Raw genomic sequence first — 7856 nt, 5'->3', positions numbered from 1 at the left:
CCTGATCTCCGTCGCGTGCGGCGTCCAACTCCAAGCATGCCCCAATGCCTCAAGCCCGGGCAGGAGGCGGCTCCACCCCATCGAGGCAGAAATGAACTTGCCCGCTTCTCTCAGGCTCACAGTCTACTGCTGCTACTGCCTTCACCTCCTCTCTCTTAAGCTAGTCGCCGTCGATCGCGCACCACGCGTACTTTTACGCAATTGCGTTGCAGTGGAGGGCGATCGGATGAACCAATTGCCTTCTCAGTTCAAGACATACTATAGTAACCCTGCAGTCGATCGCCGCACCAATCCGAGTCCGCTTGAGACTTGGCACAGCATGCGAACTGGCCTAGATCATGTGTTTGACGTTGCAATGGAGTAGTTGCGAATACCTGCAACGTCAGTAGCATTCGAGCGCCTTTTTTCGCATGCTGGATGTGTGGCGGCCAAAAGGAGGTGTAGGTTGTCGCTCGAGCATCTGGGGCAACTGACAATTCTTCGCTCAGTAGAAAAATGCATGTGGTTTGGAGCAGCAACCCCATCAAACAAAACAAAAGGGTACTGTTGAGAAAGTTAGCAGCACAGCGATTCGCCAAGTTTCAACAAAGAAGTTTATTCTTTTCTGTAAATTTCACACGTGCCCACGCATCGTCTTGTTGCTCATTTTGTTCGTGTTTATTTTTTGCTGCGCTGTTCCATCGTGTTGCCGCATGAACGCATCTCTCCTTACATTTGATAAACGAGTAGTTTTCGTCGCCTGTAGTGTCAGTCGCAACTTTCTTTATATTTTATTCAACCCTCAGATTTTACTCGTTTTTTGTGTAAGTGCGGCATTCTAATATGCGCTTATTTCCTGACTGGTTCTTAGTGCCGTTCTGTTATACTCTTTAGTAAATAAAATATTGTTTACCAATGAAAGAGAGAGAGAAAATATATTAAAAGGCAGAGAGGGTGGCCTGAGCTAGCACGCTCCTGCCTTCTACTCTGCACCGGGGAAAACACAACGGGGGAAAAAGAGTGATGAAGTACAGTGATGGGGAGAGGATTAGGTAATGCGCATATACATAATAAGACACGTTTGGTAGCGTACAGAGGACAAGGACGCTAGTAACCATCTTTTATTATGCTGTATCAACTAGCCCAACTGTCCGTCTTATAGGGTATATACCATTTTCATAATTGTTCAGCTAGCTTTCCTGCGATGCAGTTAGCCCAATTAATGGCAGCTAGTGACTTCATCAAAGAGAGTGTTCAAGCGTGGTTTGCTTGCGCTGGGACGCGGAAAATGTAGACTCGGTTCTCTTGACACGAACACGCATAATAGACAAACGCCAGCACGTGCAACTACGACCTCGTCTCCACTTGAAGCACGAAAGTTGCTGCCATTAGTTGAGAGAAAATGTATACCGCAGGAATGCGCACTCGCGAACTGTGAAAAGGGTCTTATAGACCCTTAATGTAATCCGCAACTTTACGCGTCGGTTTACCGAACGTCTAGCATCCAGTGCATTACTATTGAAGAAGTGACCTTGTAGCACTTAGTAATGCTGTATGGTCGCATATTTAGAGAGAAATGCAGCTCCTCTCTGCGGCGGCCCGCCTCGCGGTCTCTGCTGCCGGCGGCTCGCGGGATCACAGTGCTCTTTTTTTTTTTTTTTCCTCCCTTCTCCCTTCTACCTCTCTCCTTCCTCCCCCACCCCCCCAGCCCGTGCAGGGCCGTTGAGGTGTCCTCACTCGTAGAGACAGTTACAGCCTTGCACTTTTCTCTTCCAACCTTATAAGAATCACTGTGCAGCTTTCGGGTAGAGGCCCCCGTCTTCTTCTGTGACAAGAAAGAAGGACAGTCGGGAAATTTATGTTGTAATGTCTGATACACTAGGTAGCGCTCACTGTTCAGGCTGTACGCACGATTGGAAAGGTGTGAGTGGCGCCGTGTTAAGGCAACGATCGGATGAAACCTGTGGAGTATACTCGCGCAGCTGCTGTTCATTCTAGCCGGGAGGCAAAAACTCATGTCACTCTATTTACCGCACTTGCCTGTACCGATGGTCTGTTTGAGGCCAGTATGTTCCTTTGTAATCTCTGCATGGGTGATCTCAAGGAAAAGATCGCTTCAGTCCGCAATCATAGTATTATGTAGGGCTTCCACAATATCTAACCGACAAACCGAGAAAAGACGCCGTGCTTACGAGAGCGAGCATCTTATTCAATTCTTCTTCCTTCTCGTCTCTCTTTTACCTTTCTCGGGATTCCCTCACCCACCGCCGCACTGCATGTTTTAGCTGCGACTTTCCAACCAGTGTGGTCCCTGAACGCGTCTCCGGGATCGATGAGCTCGAGTAGGACGGCTTCGAGAAAATACGACCTGCTGCCAAATAGTCCAGGGATGATGGCCACAGCTGTTTGAATCCGCGACATCAACCAACGACGACGGGCCCTTTGTGTCCAGTGTGCGAAAGTGGGAATTTTCGCACACTGGACACAAGGGGCCCGTTGTCGACACTTTCGAAAGTGGGAATTTTCGATCGTCAGCGCGTCTGCTAAAAAGATTTGGGTCCATATCAAACACGAATGATGCCTCTCAAACAAATAGATATCGGTTTTAAAGCACCCATAAAAATGTCGATTAATCGATTAATCGATTAAAACATTCCACCGAAACCAATTAATCGATTAAATGCTGAGTCGATTAACGATTAACGATTAATCGATTAAACATTTTAATCGACCATCCCTAGCGGACAGCTTTCTTTGGCTCTTTCCCGCGTTTTCGCGGCAGCCGAACTTTCACCGCCGACGTGAAGGCACCGAAGCAAAAGGGCACGCACCCTTGCGCGGTCAAGACGAGAGCCTCATTCGTCGCCCAGTACAAACAGTGGGCATATCGCATTATAGAAAAACTTGGATGACCAGCGTTCAGTTTTTACAAACTTACGAATTCTAGATACGCTATTTGCAACGGCACGTTAAGTCATATTTAATTGAACATTCAGGGTTGGGAATATGGGCAGTGGGGGAACAACACGAAAGAAGAGCTCGGCTACATTAAAGACGCGCCTTCGTTTCTGTTCCTCAACGAGAATTCGGGGTTATCAACGTGAACGAACAGCTGGGTCATTTCAAAATGTGCCCTTAGGCGTCTGTGTATATAGGACAACTATTCTGGGCAGCTATTGTTTATTGTACAGCTATTTTGGCCCTGGATATCAAGAGGCGGGTGATGTGAAAGGACTGGAGTGCACGCTGATGGCTCGCACCTCCATATTTTCTCTTAAGTTATATGTAAAAATCCACCGCGCACATTACCTTCTACGTTGTTTTCAGCTCAAGGGCAGAAAGAAAGCGGCGAGATCCGCTGTCATCACGGTGACGTCCGAAGAGGAAAGTCAGGGATGTTAACCTGGTAATCGGTTTGCTACCCTGCTCAGGGTTGGGAAAGTAGGGGCTGTAAAAAAACAGAGCTAAAACAAAAAGGAAAAACAAATACGCGCAGGAAGAGCGTTCCAATCAGTAGTTCACATAGACCGTTGGAATGCAGAAAGCGCAGTACCACTTTCTGTAGGTTATGATTGGGCGTCTCATTTACTTATGCACTCCGCATAGGAATGGTCGACACCGCAGCCTGTGACCAGTGCGGCAGGGTCTGTGTGACAGTACTTTACGTAGAGGCAATCACTTTGAAACCAGACTGAAACTTGGCTGTACTTCATGTTGCACACACAGAGAAAAGTCGGAAGACGGGACGACGGACCTCTGTCGGAAGAAAGAATCCTACGCCATCGAGAGGACTTAACGTCGCAGAAGAAGGCAACGTCTGCAAATGTGAAACCTGCTGGGCATGTGCTCTGCACGCGGTGAAATCAGTCTATTTGCCGGGTTTATTAAGGAAAGCTACAATCACGCCGAACAAATCAACCAAAGGCTTCTTTTTTTGTAGAGTAGCGAGAGGAAAGCGAAAGCGGCGGGACCAGTTGTGCGCGGGTATATATACACTGTCGTTTCCGAAATAAAATAAGATCGTATGTTCTCTCTCTTCAATATTCACTGTTCCCTCAGGGAGCCCGAGACGTTTCTTGTTCTTTATGATGGATCATTTCACGTACTGCGGCCACTGTGGATAATTAGTGTTCCTGCGCTCATTGCGAAACCGTGGAGGACGAACGTAGGCAATGACTGATGATATAGCTAACTCCCAGGCGCCCTTTTTAATCGTGAGTGAGGCGGTTTGGTGTACCCGCTGATATGCGGAAACTCACTCCGCCTGACGTGGAATGCTGCTAACGATAACTTCGAGGGGAATTTAATTAGTCGCGGGAGAGGGAGAAGGTCGCCTTTAAATTAATGAAGCTGTAGCTTCTGTTTATAAGGACGTATAATCATTTGAGATTCAAAGAAAAGCGCTTCGTGTACATGCGGTGCGAATGGCAAAATGCAAGTCCACTAAATCGAGTTGCCTAAGCTAAAACTGCGTTCGTTTTCTTCTTGTTGAACATTTACCTGACGAAACGTTAAAGAAATAAAGCAATGCATTCGATTTGTTCTGCTGCTACTACGTGCGTCTATATAGAGCAGCCTTAAGTTCAAGGTTTCAGACAGTCAATGGACATACATACTCCGAGCGCGTACGTCAGTGGGACGACTTATCATTACTTTTCCTTTCGGCCAGCGTCGTGGCACTGAGCTGCTTCTCGGCCGTCCCGGCGAGTGGCGAGGCTTGCAGGCACGTTTCCGCGGCCTTGAGGCTGATAAGTGGGGCTTCCGGAAGAGCAGATACTGGGCAAAGGGTCCTGACCCCCCCGTCAACAAACAAGCTTCCGCCTCACCGCCCCGCCACAACTTACCCGGATAGGCTTCTTTCTGGCCGAACCCGCACTAACGACCCGCCGATTCGGGCCTCCGCGAGCGCGCGACGCCCGGTAGCTGCTGGCAATCGGCCCCGGTCAAAATGGCAGCGCAGTCGGCGCGCGTAAATCACATCTGCAGCGCCAAAGAAGGAGACGTCCGCCTCCTTCGGCGGTCGTTCAACTTCCTCCGCTGAACGCGGCAGGCGGCGCACCGCAGAGAGAGCCGATTGGATTGGGATGGCAAGTGGGGCGGGGAGGTTCGAGGGATATGCGAAGATTTTGCACCATTCCGGGGTACGAGCCACGAGGACAGGTGCGCCGGGCCGGATTAATTTAGGCCACCCAAAACTTCTCTCCACTACGCCGATGAAACGGGGGAGGAGAGAGTTCGTTTGCCCTGCAGCCCCGTGCCGTTATTGTTCTACTCGGCCCTACCCCGTCCGTCGTCGTCGTCAATCTCATCGCTGCTGCTGCGCAGAACCCGCCTCCTATTTCGCTGCACCCCCCGCCGCCGCAGCAGCACGCACGACCGGCTGGCTTGGAGGCGAGACACGGTGGTGACTGGTGCTTGAAACACGAGCGTTCGGTCACGAGGTTTGCAGTTCGATTCCCGCCGAGGAATGTGAAAGGGGGCGCTAAGGAAATAACGATTCCTCTCCTATTAGTAAGTTACCCCTCCCCAATACCAGTCTTGCCTGCGAAAAGACGCCTGGTACGCGAGAAAACGCACCACAAAATAATAATAATAATAATAATAATAATAATAATAATAATAATAATAATAATAATAATAATAATAATAATAATAATAAAGACAGAAAGAAAAGCAAAGAAGAAAGCTTGGCGACGCGCCCTTGAGTTCCCGCACCAATTACCCGTAACGTCGAGAGGGAATGAACGGGTGTGTGTTGGTGGCATTGCATCTTCGATCCACAGCGCGACGACCGACAAAAGGAAGACTAAGAAGTGAAGCTGCCTTTACTGTCACTATTTAGTCTTCGTTTTGTTGTACGTCGCGCTGTGGATCTGAAACGTCGTAGATTTTGGCAGCGTTAGCGCCTGCATAAAAGTTTATCGGCACCGTGAATTGCGTTGTGTTCTGAGGAATCCAGACAAATAACATAAGAAGTTTCAGAAAAATTTTGTTCAGCCAATGCGGTCAACACATGAAGAAAGACTTTTGAGTCCGTGACGTCAAACTGACATCCGTGTCCTCGTGCTGACGTTTCCGCGCGAAATTAGAAAATGAAAACTCGACCTCATTCTATCCCATAACATTCAACCTCTGGGGGCGAAACTATTAATAGAGTCGTGCAATAATAATTCATCTTAACTGATTTAATGCTTCACTTTACCGTACCTTTAATGTAGGGATGAGGTACAGGAATGCATGTGCGTTCGAAAATTTAAAGAATGCCTCGCAGCTGCTGTGACGCATCAAAGCTTGCATAACTTGAGCTTTGTCAGCTTGCTACCAGCACCTCGATGACAGGCTGCTGTTTTTATTTACGCGTGTTCTCATCGTAACAGCCTTGCGCGCTTCGTTTATCTCTATTTACTAAGCTGAAAGCCTTAGATGACTCATATGTCCGATAGATGACTCATATGACCTTAGATGACTCATATGACCGATATGTTGCAGCAACTGTACGACATAATTTCCAAAACATCAGAACAGTTTATTCTTGCCGGTGATTTCAACCTACCGGATTTGACGTGGTCTAATGGAACATGTATAGCCTTGACTGGTTGTCGTGAAAACATCAGCATGAAAAACATCGTTGATACGTTCGGTCTTACTCAATACGTTACAGTGGCCACAAGAAATAATAAGATTTTAGATTTGCTTTTTTGTAATTCGCCAAATATTATAGACTCTGTCACATGTATCCCCGGTATCAGTGACCATCTCGCTGTTGTAGCAACTATTAAACATGAGATCAAGAGACCCAAGCCTCGCCAATCGAGGAAGGTATATTTTTATGATAAGGGTGATTACTCTGCCATTTCCCAGGAACTATTTGCTCATTTGCCTGTTTTCGATTGTCATTGCGAGAACGCCGATGTTTCACAATTGTGGTCACTATTTAAAGCGAAAGTTATAGAACAGAAATGTATGTGCCAAGTACAAACGCGGTTAAACTCAAAAAGTGCAAGAAGCCGTGGGTGACACCAGCGATTGTTAGATTAATAAGGAAAAGACGACGAGTATACAAAGCATTTAAAAGAACTCATAGTAGTTATCAGTACAACAGGCTAGTCGAAATAACTAATGAATATAAATCTAAAGTTTGTAGCGCAAAGGATCAATACTTCAATCGACTAAACGAAAGCATAAAAACGAACCCAAAGCTTTTTTGGAGATACGTAAGAAACTGTGGAGCTGATTCAACCGGAGTAAACGAAATTGTCCACGATGACCAGATCTTGTCCAGCGATCTAGATAAAGCTTCTTGTCTTAATGACTTCTTTCATTCCGTATTTTTACCTCAAACAAATTTTGAGAAATTATCCACGCTGGCGGAGCCACCTCTGGGAACTCAGCCATTAATGCCACCGGTTGAACTCTGTGTGGGTGGTATCGAATCCCTTTTAAAAAATATAGACGAAACCAAGGCCTCTGGTCCAGATGGTATTTCCCCACGCGTGTTGAAGCGTTGTGCCTGGCCGATAGCATCTTATCTTTACCTAATATACAAAAAATCTCTCTCTACTGGAATTCTGCCTGAGGACTGGAAAATGGCCTTTGTGGTTCCCATTCACAAGGGTGGTTCCAAAAAAGAGGCCAACAATTATAGACCTATTTCATTAACATCGATTCCCTGCAAATAACCAGAGCACATTTTATATAAAGACATAATGAAACACTTACTTCAACATAAATTATTAGTTGACGTTCAACATGGTTTCCGGAGGGGCCTGTCTTGCACAACACAACTCATTGAGTTCTACCATGATTTGGTGTCCGAGATTGATGATAACGGTCAAACAGACTGCGTTTTCTTAGATTTCAGAAAGGCGTTTGACACC

The sequence above is a fragment of the Rhipicephalus sanguineus genome, chromosome 1 (genome assembly GCF_013339695.2).
Source record: "Rhipicephalus sanguineus isolate Rsan-2018 chromosome 1, BIME_Rsan_1.4, whole genome shotgun sequence".
NCBI classification, from domain to species: Eukaryota; Metazoa; Arthropoda; class Arachnida; order Ixodida; family Ixodidae; genus Rhipicephalus; species Rhipicephalus sanguineus.
Note: the sequence above shows the minus strand (reverse complement) of the source record.